Source organism: Oncorhynchus keta, chromosome 23 (genome assembly GCF_023373465.1).
Source record: "Oncorhynchus keta strain PuntledgeMale-10-30-2019 chromosome 23, Oket_V2, whole genome shotgun sequence".
Taxonomy (NCBI): domain Eukaryota; kingdom Metazoa; phylum Chordata; class Actinopteri; order Salmoniformes; family Salmonidae; genus Oncorhynchus; species Oncorhynchus keta.
In genome coordinates, this window is record NC_068443.1 from 35,792,159 (window position 1) to 35,808,003 (window position 15,845).

The window sequence follows — 15,845 nt, forward strand, 5'->3', positions numbered from 1 at the left end:
GTGACTCCAAATTGACACAATCCATTATTGAACATTCCTTTCTACTGGGCACAATTGAATCTGAAACACAACCAAAGCAATGTAGTCATTGTGTGCTAAGGAATATGGGATCAAATACTAAGCTTTTTACTAAAAACGTAATACACTATAAGTGAATTTGTCCAAATACTTACGACACCTTAAAATCAGGGGATTAGATCGTGTACATAAAGTGCTTTAATTTCTAAACGGTAAAAAAAGATATGAACGAAAATACCCTCAAATTAAATGTGACAGTTGATCTCAAATCCAAAATGCTGGAATATACAGTGCATTCGGAAAGTATTCAGACTTCTTGACTTTTTCCACATTTTGTTACATTACAGCATTATTCTAAAATGTATTAAATTATATATTTTTCCTCCTCAATCTGCACACAATACTCCATAATGACAAACCAAAAACAGATTTTTTTTTAAAATGTTTGCAAATGTCTTAAAAATAAAAAACAGAAATACCTTATTTACGTAAGTATTCAGACCCTTTGGGATGACACTCGAAATTGAGCTCAGGTGCATCCTGTTTCCATTGACCATCGTTGAGATGTTTCTACAACTTGATTGGAGTTCACCTATTGTCAGACATCAGGATAAGACCCAGATACAGACAGTTCGAAATAACAAAAGTTTATTTACAAAATTCGGGGGCAGGCAGATGTCAGTAATCCAGGGCAGGGTCTGTAAGGTATAGAATGGCAGGCAGGCTCAGGGCAGGCAGGGGTCAGTAATCCAGGGCAGGGTCTGTAAGGTACAGAACGGCAGGCAGGCCCAGGGCAGGCAGGGGTCAGTAATCCAGGGCAGTGTCAAGAGGTACAGAACGGCAGAGGGAAAGAGGAGACAGGACTGTGAGACAGAGGTTTAATCCTTGATACATGAATTGTGGGATGTATACGAAGGGTGTGGGGCAACAGAAGACGAACAGCAGAGGTGCTAAGGATCTTGAGGATGGGGAAAGGGCCGATAAAACTGGGGGAAAGTTTGCAGTACTCTACCTGGAGGGGCAGATCCCGAGTGGACAGACATACCCTCTGCCCAAGACGATAGTGGGGAGCCGGGGTCCGGTGGCAGTCTTCCTGTTGACGATACCTGGAGGTGTTCTTGAGAAGAGTGAACCGAGCTCTCTTCCAGGGATGCCGATATCGGTGGACGAACATCTGGTCCGAGGGTATGTTGACCTCTCCCTCTGGGAGGAGCGGAGGTTGATAACGCACTGAGCACTCGAAAGGCGAGAGCCCAGTGGCCGAGCAGGGAAAGGTGTTCCCGGGCGTACTCTACCCACATGAGTTGCTGGCTCCAGGTGTTGGGGTTGGCCAAGACGAGGCACCAAAGAGTCGTCTCCAGGTCCTTATTGGCACGCTCCGACTGGCCGTTGGAATGAGGATGAAACCCGGGGGACAGGCTGGCCTAAGACCCTATGAGGGTGCAGAATGCCTTCAAGAACTGAGACGAGAACCGAGGACCGCGGTCAGAGACCGTGTAAACCGGAAGTCCATGGATCCTGAAGACGTGCTGCACCATGAGCTGGGCTGTCTTCTTGGCAGAAGGTAGCTTGGGGAGGAGAATGAAATGGGCGGCTTTGGAAAACCTGTCCACCGCAGTGACGATAGTGGTGTTGCCATCAGACCAAAGGAGACCAGTGACGAACTCCAGGGATATATGTGACCAGGGAAGGAGAGGGACAGGAAAAGGTTGAAGGAGGCCAGCCAGAGCTTGCCGAGGAGTCTTGTTCTGAGGACAGACAGTGCAGGTGGTGAACGAAGAGACGTCAGGGACCATGGTGGGCCACCAAATGCGCTGTCGCACAAAGGCCAGGGTCCGACGGGAGCCAGGGTGGCGGGCAAGCATGGAGGAATGAGCCCATTCCAGGACCGGGGAGCGGGTAGAATCTGCGACAAACATTTGTTTAGCTGCCCCCCCCCCCTGCACCTCAAGTACCTGGTTCTCTATTCCCCAGTCGAGGGTTGCCGCCAGGCATGAGGTGAGTAGGATTGTCTCTGGGAGTTGAGACACTTGGCAGTGCGGAGATATTCCAGGTTCTTGTGGTCCGTCCACACTATGAATGGAAGTTCCGCCCCCTCTAACCAGTGTCTCTACTACACCAATACCTTCTTCACCGCAAGTAATTAGCGATTCCCCACATCATAATTTATCTCAGTGGCGTTACAGACAATCCAAGAATAAGGCACAGGGATGCAGCTTAATAAGGTCCAGGGCAGAATGCTGGGACAGGACAGCCCCCACTCCGACATCCGACACATCTACCGCCACCACAAACTGACGGAACAGGTCCAGATGGATCAATATGGAAGCTGTGGTGGAGCAGTGCTTAAGGTCCAGGAAAGTCCGGTCAGCAGCTGGGGGCCACGCGAACGGGACCTTGGGAGAGGTGAGTGCTGACGGGGGAAGCCAGGGTGCTGTAACCTCGGATAAAACGGTGATAGAAATTGGCAAATCCTAGGTAGCGTTGCAGCTGCACTCTGGACATGGGCTGGGGCCAATCCACCACCGCTCTCACCTTTCCGGGATCCACCTCCATATACCCAACAGCAATGATGTATCCAAGGAAGGAGATGGTGGAGCGATGGAATTCGCATTTTTCGGTTTTGACAAAAAGCTGGTTCTCCAGGAGACGCTGGTGGACCTGTCGGACGTGGAGCACGTGTTCTTGAGCCAAGCGGGGAAAGACGAGGATGTCGTCAAGGTAGACAAGCACGAGCCGGTTTAACATGTTCCGGAGAACGTCATTAACCAGGGTCTGGACACAGCAGGAGCATTGGTCAGACCAAATGGCATCACCATTCATAGTATTCATAGTGTCCGCTAGAAGTGTTGAAGGCTGTCTTTCACTCGTCACTTTCCCGTATACATACCAGGTGATAGGCGTTTCGCAGGTCCGACATAGAGAAGATAGTGGCCCCCTGGAGCGTCTCGAAAGCCGAGGCGATGAGAGGTAGTAGGTGCACGGGTCCCTCAATGTCATTAAGGCCCCGGTAGTCGATGCACGCGCGCAGGGTTTTGTCCTTCTCCACAAAGAAGAACCCTGCGCTGGCAGGGGAGGCAGAAGGACGTATACCCACTGCAGCCAAGGAGTCCTCGATGTCTACATAACCTTGGTCTCCAGACCCAACAGTGAATACAGCCCACCCCGGGGTGGTGTAGTGCCCGGGAGAAGGTCGATCCCGCGGTCATACGGTCGATGGGGAGGGAGTGAAGTGGCCTGTGCCTGCGCTGCAAACCTCCCGGAGGTCCTGGTATTCCGTGGTAATGGCAGAGAGCTCGAAGGCCTCTTCCAAGCCCCACAGGAAGACGTCCCGGGGCAGGCTGCGCTGACTTCAGGCAATGGCCATGGCAGAACGGGCTCCAGCCCATGATAGTACCAGCAGTCCAGTTGATAAGGGGATTGTGGCGCTGGAGCCAAGAAAACCCCAATACCCCAGATTGGGACCAGAATAGACCAGAATAGACCTCCTCACCCTCTTATGTTCCCGTAGTCGAGATCGGTAGGCAGCTCCCGTCCTTAACCACCTCCGATAATCCATGAAGGAATGTGTCAAACAGGGATTCCGAGTTCCAGGCACTCCCGTCAGCCACCGAAACCTTTTTTTTTTACCTCAGTCACAAACTCCTCCAGGCTGAAACACACGGCAGATTGTTGTTCCCACACTGCCATAGCCCAGGCGAGAACCCTCCTGGACGTTAGCGCTATGAGATATGCTATCTTCGAGGGGAAGGACGAGGGCTGCATCTCGAAGATGAGGGAGCACTGGGAGAGAAACGCCCGACAGGTTCCTGACCCTCCAACGAAGCATTTTGGAGGAGGTAAGCAGGGTTCTCGGGAAGCCGAGGTGGCGGGGCTTCTGACTTTGCATCTTGGCCAGATAGTGATGAACATGCACCCACCTGTTCCCGTTACAATACCATAACATCAATTTGTAGTTTGATTTGCTTACTCATATTTCTACCAAAAAATATTTTCCTCTATTACAAATAGTTTTTAGATGTATCATTAGACTGTGAGAATAACTGATAAACATTTTAGTTTAAATATTTTGCATTGTATAGACTACTCTTGCACAGCAGGTGGTGCTAGTAATGCCGATGATTAACAGTGATAACGCTGACTAGCATTTTTCCACTCATTAGATTTGTTACAGAACACTCTGAGGACTTTCAAAGAGATTTAGAAGTTATATAAGTTAAGGGCTAAAAGTTAAAACAACCACTCAATGTAGTATGACAACTGTGAAACTAATAACAGGAAGGAGGTCCCCCCCACCCAGGGAGGGGAGAAACCCTTAGGCTTGTAGTAGATTAGGAAACATGTTTCAGAATATGATAAGCAATGACCATTTGGAGAAGACTTGTACATAGCATTTGTTTATTGAGTTAATGCCAAATAATAGAAGGGTACATTTAACATGTGTGTGTGTGTTTCAAAGTAGATTAGATAAATATGGTCAATTATAGGATGGAACATGTCTGTGTGGATTTGCAGGAAACAATTTGGTCTATTACTCTGACATTATAGACTAGACTGTTCTCTGAGAAGAAAAGTAAGTCAGGCACTGGGAAACCACAGAGGTGTCCTGTTTTGAGCTCGACTTGTCAGTTGCAGACATGTAGATAGAGGAACCCGGGTTAGACAAAAGGAGCTATCGAAGTTGAACATTGTGACAGAGTTAGATGAGAGGAGTGGCATTTATAAAGTGTATGTCCTAAACAAATGTGTATGGTATAAAAGGCTATGTGCATTGTATGGTATTCAGAGCTCTCGTGAATAAAGAATCTGACTATTGAAAGCCTGGTCTCCGTCTGCTTCATTTAAACCAGAACCTTACAAACTCTGGCAGACTGAGTAGATTAATTCAAGTTCAGTTTAAGAACATTGAGAACATAATTCTCTTAACACATAGTCAACTATCGACTGGACAGCCAGTTATCTAGACAGGCCTACATTTGAGCTGTTGAAGTGAGATAGGTACAATGGAGGACAGAAGCCTTCCTCGTGTTGTGGTCATTACACTGTCTGTGCTGATCTACATTTCTGCTTTGGCAATAAATGCCATGGCAGGAGCTGGAAAGGGTGAGTGAGTTTATCATGTAACTTTGAACTCAGTGTGTAATAAAGTGCTATCATATGCTGCAACTATCTATGTGATGGCTTCTTCTAGTAAATGTTTGGGCAAGAAACCAAAGATGTCGGGCAATGATACCAATGTCATTATTCTGTTAATATGGTAATATTAAGTTATTACTTTGGAAGTAGAGGCACAAATGTAAAAGCAGAAGTCCCCCCAGCATGACAAACTTAGGGAAGAAGTCCTGTCCTTCAGAAAACATAACTTACTGACACAGAAACTTCTACTGTAGTTTTGCATCTGTTTACAATGCACTTGTTTTGCTACACTTTCTCTCGTAGGACCATTTCATTGGAGTACAGGGAACATCTCCAGGAAGTATGAGACTGACATAACTCCGTCCGGATGGGCCTTCTCCATGTGGGGGCTTATCTACACCTGGCTGGCCCTCATGGTCATGTATATCATCTCCTTGATCTACAGAGGGTATGTGCCATGAACCTCGCCGAAGATGGTGCCTCTTCCTGTTCGGGCGGTGCTCGGCGGTCGTCGTCGCCGGCCTATTAGCTGCCATCGATTCCCTTTCCGTTTGTTTTGGGTTATTGGGTAATTGGGTACACCTGTTTTGTATAAAGGTTTGTTTGTAGGGTATTTAAGGGCACTAGGCCCGCTGGGTATTTGTGCGGGCTTGTTTTTGTTACTTTGTGTTTGATGGTGTGAGTTATTCGTGTATTTATTCTCTGTACTATTTTGTCCTGTTGTTTGGACTGGCAACTTATATACGCCCTGTGTGTTGGCGTGACTGTTTTGTTGCGCTGTGGAATAAATTTGAAAGAAAGACTGAACCCTGCTCTCTGCGCCTGATTCCACCCACCACTCCTAGTTGATCATAACAGAAGCCCGCACCTTCAGAAATGGAATCAGCAGGAGCAGCGACCACCCCTCTCCCCACTATGGAGGAGCGCGTCCATCACCACACAGCTGTCCTCCATCGGATTGGTACGGCGATGGACCAGATGATGGAGAGGATGGAACGATGGGAGAGGAGTGGTCTACCGGCGTCTACCCCAGCTCCCCCACTGCCGACACCACCTACTCCACCTACGTCGTCCTCTGGGTCCGGTGCACTGCGTCTCTCCCCCCCGAGGGAGTACGATGGGGCGGCGGCTGGGTGCCAGGGATTTTTGCTCCAGCGAGAGCTCTACCTGGCTACCGTGCGTCCGGCTCCCTCGGGTGGGGAGAGTGTGAGCCTCCTCGTCTCCTGTTTAACGGGCAGGGCCCTGGACTGGGCTAACGCGGTCTGGAACAGTCCAGACTCGGCTCGGGACAACTACCTGGAGTTCACCCGCCGTTTCCGAGCTGTGTTCGATCATCCACCAGAGGGTAAAGCGGCGGGTGAGCGACTGTTCCACCTCAGACAGGAGATGAGGAGTGCACAGGACTTCGTTGGAGTTTAGGACCCTAGCTGCTGGTGCTGGGTGGAATGACAGGGCCCTGATGGACCATTATCGGTGTAGTCTCCGGGAGTACGTCCGCCGGGAGCTAGCTTGCAGGGACACAACTCTCTCCCTGGATGAACTAATAGACATGTCTATTCGATTGGACAACCTGCTAGCTGCCCGCGGGCGTTCAGAAGGGGTCCTGTTAATTCCACCTTCCAGCTCTCCCACTCCCACTCCGATGGAGTTGGGAGGAGCTGCATCTAGGGGGATCAGAGGGGGCTCCTTCTGCTCCTATTGTGGACGGAGAGGACACACTTCGGACCGGTGTTGGAGGAGTCCCTCTGGGAGTCGAGAGGTTCGGCGAAACACTCTTCGGCCACCCCAGGTGAGTAAGCACCAAACTCACCCAGAGCTCCCTGTTGGTCACATGTTTTTGTAAAAAAAAATCCTCTGTTTTTCCCCTCTCTTCAGCATAAGGCGCTAGTCGATTCAGGCGCAGCTGGGAGTTTTATGGATCGTGGGCTCGCACGTAAATTGGGTATTCCGTTAGTGCAGATAGACCTACCTGTCCCCGTGCACTCCTTAGATAGCCGACCGTTAGGGTCAGGGCTGGTCAGAGAGGCCACGATTCCGCTGGACATGGTAACGCAGGGGAATCATAGGGAGAGGATCAGTTTCTACCTTATTGATTCACCTGGGTTTCCGGTGGTGTTGTGGGTTCCCTGGCTGGCTATTCACAATCCCCTTATTTCCTGGAAACAGGGGGCTCTTAAGGGGTTGTCAGACGAGTGTTCAGAGAGGTGTATAGGAGTTTCCATCGGTGCCACGACGGTGGAGAGTCCAGACCAGGTTTCCACCGTGTGCATTCCCCCAGAATATGCCGATTTTGCTATCGCTTTTAGTAAGAAGAGGGCGACCAAATTACAACCCCATTGAGGGTGGGATTGCGTGATAAACCTCCAGGAGAACGCTGCACTTCCCCGGAGTCATGTGTACCAGCTGTCACAGGAGGAGACGCTGGCTATAGAAACATATGTCACGGAGGCTCTGAGACAGGGGTACATTCGGCCCTCCATGTCACCCGTCTCCTCGAGTTTCTTTTTTGTGAGGAGAAAGGAGGGAGGTCTGCGTCCCTGCTTCACAAAACTGGACATCAGGAGCGCGTATAATCTGGTGCGTATTCGGGGAGGAGACGAGTGGAAAACAGCGTTTAGTACCACATCAGGCCACTATGAGTACCTCGTCATGCCGTATGGGTTGAAGAATGCTCCAGCCGTCTTCCAATACTTTGTAGATGAGATTCTCAGGGACTTGCACGGGCAGCGCGTGGTAGTCTATATTGATGACATCTTGATTTATTCTACCACACGCGCCGCGCATGTTTCCCTGGTGCGCGGGGTTCTTGGGCGACTGCTGGAGCATGACCTATACGTCAAGGCTGAGAAATGTGTGTTCTCCAAACCAGCCGTTTCCTTCCTGGGTTATCGCATTTCCAGCTCGGGGATGATGATGGAGTGTGACCGCGTTAACGCCGTGCGTAATTGGCCGACTCCGACCACGGAAAAGGAGGTGCAGCGGTTTTTAGGGTTTGCCAATTACTACCAGAGGTTTATCCGGGGTTTTGGCCAAGTAGCGGCGCCCATTACCTCACTGCTGAAGGGGGCCGGTGCGTTTGCGGTGGTCAGCAGAGGCTGATCACTGGGGCTCCCGTGTTGGCGCATCTGGACCCTTCGTTAGCATTCATAGTGGAGGTGGATGCGTCCGAGGCTGGGGTTGGAGCCGTGCTGTCTCAGCGCTCGGGCACGCCACCAAGCTCCGTCCCTGCGCTTTCTTTTCTAAGAAGCTGGGTCCGGCGGAGCGGAACTATGATGTGGGGGACCGGGAGTTACTAGCTATGGTAAAAGTCCTGAAGGTGTGGAGACACTGGCTAGAGGAGGCTAAACACCCTTTTCTCATCTGGACTGACCACCGTAATCTGGAGTATATTCGAGCAGCGAGGAGACTGAATCCGCGTCAGGCTAGGTGGGCCATGTTCTTTACACCTTTTAGATTTACGATCTCTTACAGACCAGGTTCCCTCAACACTAAGGCCGACGCGCTGTCCCGTCTCTATGACACCGAGGACCGGTCCATCGAACCCACCCCCATCCTTCCAGCCTCTCGGCTGGTGGCCCCAGTGGACGCGGATATCGAGCGGGCGTTGAGGGTTGAACCTGCGCCTACACAGTGTCCGACTGGTAGAAGTTACGTACCGCTTGGTGTCCGTGATACGTTGATTCGGTGGGCCCACACACTACCGTCTGCGGGTCATCCGGGGATTGATAGGACAGTGCAGGGTCTTAGGGGGAAATACTGGTGGCCCACCTTTGCTAGGGATGTGAGGCTCTATGTCTCTTCCTGTTCGGTATGCGCCCAGAGTAAGGCTCCTAGGCACCTTCCTAGAGTTTCTGAGGTTGTATTGCCAGGACCGGCCAGGAGAATGGGCGAGGTACGTCCCATGGGCAGAGTTAGCCCAGAACTCTCTTCGGCATTCATCCATGAATATGTCTCCATTCGAATGCGTACTGGGCTACCAGCCGGTCCTGGCTCCGTGGCATCAGTCAGACCGAGGCCCCTGCGGTGGAGGAGTGGGTACAGCGCTCTAGAGAGACCTGGCGGGCAGTCCAGGAGAGAGACGCTGACCGCCACCGCAGCGAGGCCCCGGTGTTCGCACCAGGGGACAGGGTCTGGCTCTCGACCCCGAAACCTGCCCCTCCACCTGCCCTGCCGGAAGCTGGGGCCGCAGTGTGTGGGGCCATTTAAAGTCCTGAGGAGGATAAACGAGGTGTGTTATAGATTGCAACTTCCCTCTTATTATCGTATTAACCCCTCGTTTCATGTTTCTCTCCTCAGGCCGGTGGTAGCTGGTCCCCTACAAGACAGTGAGGTACTGGAGGTCCTCCACCCCCTCTGGACATAGAGGGGTCCCCGGCGTACACAGTACGAGCTATTCTAGACTCGAGACGCCGGGTGAGGGGCCTGCAGTACCTCGTGGACTGGGAGGGGTACGGTCCGGAGGAGAGGTGCTGGGTACAGGGACATTTTAGATCCTTCCCTCTTGAGGGATTTCCATCGCCTCCACCTGGATCGCCCTGCGCCTCGTCCTCCGGGTCGTCCTCGAGGCCGGGGTCGGCACGCTGCGGGAGCCGCGCGTCGGGGGGGGGGAGTACTGTCACGAACCTCCCCGAAGATGGTGCCTCTTCCTGTTCGGGCGGTGCTCGGCGGTCGTCGTCGCCGGCCTATTAGCTGCCATCGATTCCCTTTCCGTTTGTTTTGGGTTATTGGATAATTTGGTACATCTGTTTTGTATTAGGGTTTGTTTGTAGGGTATTTAAGGGCACTAGGCCCGCTGGGTATTTGTGCGGGCTTGTTTTTGTTACTCTGTGTTTGATGGTGTGAGTTATTTGTGTATTTATTCTCCGGACTATTTTGTCCTGTTGTTTGGACTGGCAACTTATATACGCCCTGTGTGTTGGCGTGACTGTTTTGTTGCGCTGGGGAATAAATTTGAAAGAAAGACTGAACCCTGCTCTCTGCGCCTGATTCCACCCACCACTCCTAGTTGATCGTAACAGTATGGACACACAACTATTGGCCTGCCTATATCAGATAATCCAACAATGCAGCCATCCATCTGCCTACTATTCTATTGTATTGTACTGTCATCTATTATATTACATATTTTAGGCCACCATCCTACTGTAGTGTCAACATGTAGACAATGAAGTGCAGTAATTAATTTATTAGAAATTAACATTGTATTATTATGTAGGTATTGAAACAGTTTTGATGTTGTAAGCTACAGTAGAATGTGTGTTCTTCTGACACCAACGTTTTTCTTCTTCTATTCCTCAGGAGATGGACCCTCTCTGTGCTACTGTGCGGTTTCTACCTCTCCTGGATAGTTAACATGGCCCTCAACATGACTTGGCTGCTCCCTATGGGATCAAGAGTGCATAACAGTCTTTTAACACCTTAAACCAATGAGATCCAATGTCTTTATCAGCCATGGGTGAATCATGTACTGTTCCTGTTTCCTGACTAGCCTGATTTAAATGGATGGGTGGATGCAAAATGGCAGCATCTCTCCATCTCTCTGTAACCGTACAACACCGCCCACACATGGGCCTCTGCCAGTCCGTATAGAACATTGAGACAAGTTTAACCACATAGGCCAAGCATTTCCCCCAACTCCTTTGCTTTACAATGTTGTTACTACATAAGGTACAAGATAATACCCATTGATATTCATCATATTGCTCTGGGTCTCTATCATGCTATGATAATTACCAGGCATGTAGATTGTCAGCTCAAAACACAGAGGTAACTTGTCGATCTGACAGGCAGGTGACTGCTGCATTGATTGTAATGGTGACCATTGCTGTCACCAACTACTCCGTGGTCTTCTTCTCCTGCTATGGTCTGAGTGTTTACGGAGCCTGGCTCAGCCAGAACCACCCCAGGGACCTCTGGTGCATTCGGTTGCTGGTGAGTTTAATTTGAGGGTTAATCGAGTTAGTTGTCCGATAATCTCACGCCAGCATCATGATTGTAGCCTGGTCCCAGATCTGCTTAAGCCAACTCCAGTCAGCGTATTGTTTTTCATAGGATTCATGCACGCCATTTAATTGAATGGCAAAATGTATATTGAGAGGAGTTGGCTAAAGCACATTCAGATCTGGAGCCTGGCCATCCTAGTGCTTTTTACTTTACAGTAATTATATTGTGCTGTGGTTTCCCTAGTTATTTTAGGTAATCCACTTTCAGTTCCTCTATCCTTCATTTGTCCTCTTATGAGGAATACCATAATTCTACAGTCATACTACAGGTATCATTTTCTTAACTCTTAGGTGCAAAATAGCATTGCGCTGTACAGCACGTGGACAACCATCGCCACTTTGATCAACTTCACTCTGGTGTTGGACCTCTCTGGAGTGGCAAGGAGCACTGCAGCCACCGTGTCTCTCTGCATCCTACTGGTGGAGGTGATCGGATGGTGAGCTCAGTTTAACAAAGTCTGTCGTATGAGAATCAGGCTCATCACTTTTTATATTACAGTTTTGGGCATATGATCCAATCTCACGTACTTTAGGCATATCTTTCATTTGTTCATTATCTAGATGTTACTAAATTGGACCTCTCAGCACATTTGTGCACACGGCCACATACTCTCAATGTAATTGTAATGTGTTTTCATTGTAGATTTGGTATTGAGAACTTCCTGCTGGATCAGCATGTGAGGTACATCCTGACAATTTACCCTGTGGTGATCATTGCTCTGGTTGGAAACGTGACCAAGCACTACGGCCCTGCAGCACCAAGCGCTAACGCTATCTTCATGGGTGAGTAGTCGTCATCTCTCAGACTAGAGATCTATTACCAAGTGCAAAGTCAACGACACCTGGTATACTCAGTGTAAATGTAAATGATGTCTAATAATTCACTCTGTGTCTTCTGTCACTTCCAGTTGTGCTCTTGGTGATTTCCTGTGTGCTCCTGGTGGTGCGAGTCTCCCTGGTGATCAGGAGAACCAGGAACCAGACCCTTCACCCGGAGGCTCTGACCTCACCCAGCAGCCTGTCCAAGAAGCAGAGGAAGATACTCATGTAGACAACTGGTGCACACTTACTTACTTACTGACTTTATTGTCCCCATGGGGAAATGTTGTTGTAGTGTCTTATGCACGTTTAAAGTGGCATTTAAATACAAAACAAAATTGACAATACAACTTTCATAACAGTTACATACCAATAAAACATTTTTAAATTTAAAAATAATAATAATAAAGACTAGCCTGCTGGCCTTACTGAGTCGATAGGAACATTAGCCCGAGCGATTTATGAGGGATATCACACCTGGCACAAATTATTGTCTGGTTCTGTTTTTCCTGCTGAGGTGTACCCTATACCTGCGCCCAGAGGGGAGTATTTCAAAGTCCAGGAACAGGGGGTGGCTTGGGTCTAAAATGATTTTGTGAGCCTTGTGGAGGGCCCTGATCTCATCCATGCCTGTCTGTTTGACTCCAAGTACCTTGCTTGCTATGGTGATACTCCTTCTCAGCATATTTCTCTGGCTGACAGTGGCATTGCCAAACCAACAAACAATACAAAAAGATCAAATACTCTCAATGAAAGATTGGTAAAACAGAGTCAGTATAGTACAGTCTACACGCCACTGCGATCTGTCTTATCACCGAAATGTCATAGCCCAATTGCCTATAAAATACATAGCACATATCTGCCTATGTTACACCATACACATTCATTATTCAATTTGGACAAGAAGCAGTGGAAGGTATTCATGTAAAAGACTGGTAGCCTGTTTCACACACTGCAATATGATGTCTACCAAAGTGTCAAAGCCTATACTGCCTTTAAAACGTTTTCCCCTTTACACTTTACATTCAGTATTCAAATATCTGTATTTACCCAATCACAACACTTCGCTCAGCTGATATAATACATATAACCCATCTCTGTATGCAAATCAATGCACTGAATCATGATCATGATCATACGATTCCAGTGTAAATAACACTATATATTTGAACATGATTCATTCTTACTATTTTGCATAGATTTTATAAATAAAAACACATATTTTGCCTATAGTTGTCACTCCCTGACCTTAGAGATCCTTTATTCTCTATTTTGGTTAGGTCAGGGTGTGACTAAGGTAGTCTAGTTTTTTCATTTCTATGTTGGCCTGGTATGGTTCCCAATCAGAGGTAGCTGTCTATCGTTGTCTCTGATTGGGGATCATATTTAGGCAGCCTTTTCCCACTGTTCTTTTTGTGGGATCTTGTTTTTTTTTGTGTAGCTGCCTGTGAGCAGCCCAGAACGTTTCGTTTTCGTCTATATTGTTTTTGGTGAGTTTCATATTTATTAATCATGTGGAACTCTAAGTAAGCTGCGCCTTGGTCCATTCATTCAGATGATTGTGACAATAGTCTACTGTGCTGTATTTATAATGACATGTTCACTTATGAAAATCTATTAGTCTAGACACTGATGATGTTTTTTTATTTATTCAACCTGGTAAGTTGACTGAGAACACATTCTAATTTACAGCAATGACCTTGGGAATAGTTACCAGAGAGAAGAATGAACCAATTGAAAGCTGGGGATGATTAAGTGTCCATGGGGGTATGAGGGTGTCACGTGTGATCCCTCTCCGGCCTCTAGGTCACCAGGTTGCTCATTATGGCGCACACCTGTCACCATCATAATGCACTCCTGTGTGTCATCGAACTCACCTGGACTCCATCACTTCCCTGATTACTCCCTTTGGTTCCTTCCCCAAGCGTTATTGTTTCTGAGTCATGTCTGTGCGTTTTTCGTGTGTTCTTGGTTTGTATTATGTTACGTTTATTTATTAAAACACTCACTCCTTGAACTTGCTTCCCGACTCTCAGCGCACATCGTTAAAGAATGATGCCTCACTTAAGGGAAGCATCAGGGAGTGTTTTTATTTACGTATTATATTATTTATATATGTGTGTGTATTTATTTTATTTATTCATTTTTGGGTGGGAATGACGTCAGGTCTGGGAGCTCCTACAGCCTCTCATGCCTCAGACAGATCGACAGGCTCCCCTGCCTCAGCCGGACAGGATCCCACGCATCAGCAGGGGTGACCGGTTCGCTCCTGATCCTCAGGATCGTCCCTTTGGTTGGCGTCCTGCGGCTGGAGCCAACCACGTCGGGGAGGGGGTACTGTCACGTGTGCTCCTCTCCGGCCTCTAGGTCACCAGGCTGCTGGTTATGGCGCACACCTGTCACCAACGTTACGCAGACCTTGGTTCATTCCTCTCCCTGGTAAAACTCACCTGGACTCCATCACTTCCCTGATAACCTTCCCTATACAGCTGAAGTCTGAAGTTTTCATACACCTTAGCCAAATACATTTAAACTCAGTTTTTCACAATTCCTGACATTTAATCCTATTATAAATTCCCTGTCTGAGGTCAGTTAGGATCACCACTTTATTTTAAGAATGTGAAACGTCTGAATAATAGTAGAGTGATTTATTTCAGCTTTTATTTCTTTCATCACATTCTCAGTGGGTCAGAAGTTTACATACATTCAATTAGTATTTGGTAGCATTGCCTTTAAATTGTTTAACTTGGGTCAAACGTTTCGGTTAGCCTTGCACAAGTTTCCCACAATAAGTTGGGTGAATTTTGGCTTTAACTTCCTGACTGATGTCTTGAGATGTTGCTTCAATATATTCACAATTTTCCTACCTCATGATGCCATCTATTTTGTGAATTGCACCAGTCCCTCCTGCAGCAAAGCACCCCCACAACATGATGCTGCCACCCCCGTGCTTCACGGTTAGGATGGTGTTATTCGGCTTGCAAGCCTCCCCCTTTTACTGTTTCATCAGACCAGAGGACATTTCTCCAAAAAGTACGATCTTTGTCCCCATGTGCAGTTGCAAACCATAGTCTGGCTTTTTAATGGCTGTTTGGAGCAGTGGCTTCTTCCTTGCTGAGCGGCCTTTCAGGTTATGTTGATGTTTTATACTGTGGATATAAATACTTTTGTACCTGTTTCCTCCAGCATCTTCACAAGGTCCTTTGCTGTTCTGTGATTGATTTGCACTTTTCGCACAAAAGTATGTTCATCTTTAGGGGACAGAACACATCTTCTTCCTGAGTGGTGTGACGGCTGCGTGGTCCCATGGTGTTAATACTTGCGTACTATTGTTTGTACAGATGAGCGTGGTACCTCCAGGCGTTTTGAAATGGCTCCCAAGGATGAACCAGACTTATGGAGGTTACAATTTTTTTTCTGAGGTCTTGGCTGATTTCTTTGGATTTTTCCCATGATGTCAAGCAAAGAGGCACAGAGTTTAAAGGTAGGCCTTGAAAGACATCCACAGGTACACCTCCAATTGATTTGTGTATGTAAACTTCTGACCCACTGGAATTGTGATATAGTGAATTATAAGTGAAATAATCTGTTTGTTAACAATTGTTGGCTAAATAACTTGTGTCATGCACAATGTAGATGTCCTAACCGACTTGCCAAAACTATAGTTTGTTTACAAGAAATTTGTGGAGTGGTTGAAAACGAGTTTTACTGACTCCAACCTAAGTGTATGTAAACTTCCGACTTCAATTATATGTCACTCCCTTTGGTTCCTTCCCCAGGCGTTATTGTTTCTGTGTCATGTCTGTGCGTTTTGTATTATGTTACGTTTATTTCTTAAAACACTCACTCCCTGAACTTTCTTCCCAACTC

At 47.9% G+C, this 15,845-nt stretch overlaps 1 pseudogene; it reads left to right on the top strand.

Annotated features, from left to right (window-relative positions):
* The first annotated feature begins 3,742 nt into the window (after positions 1-3,742).
* On the top strand, positions 3,743-14,011 carry LOC118402557 (uncharacterized; annotated as a pseudogene).
* The last annotated feature ends 1,834 nt before the right edge of the window (positions 14,012-15,845 follow it).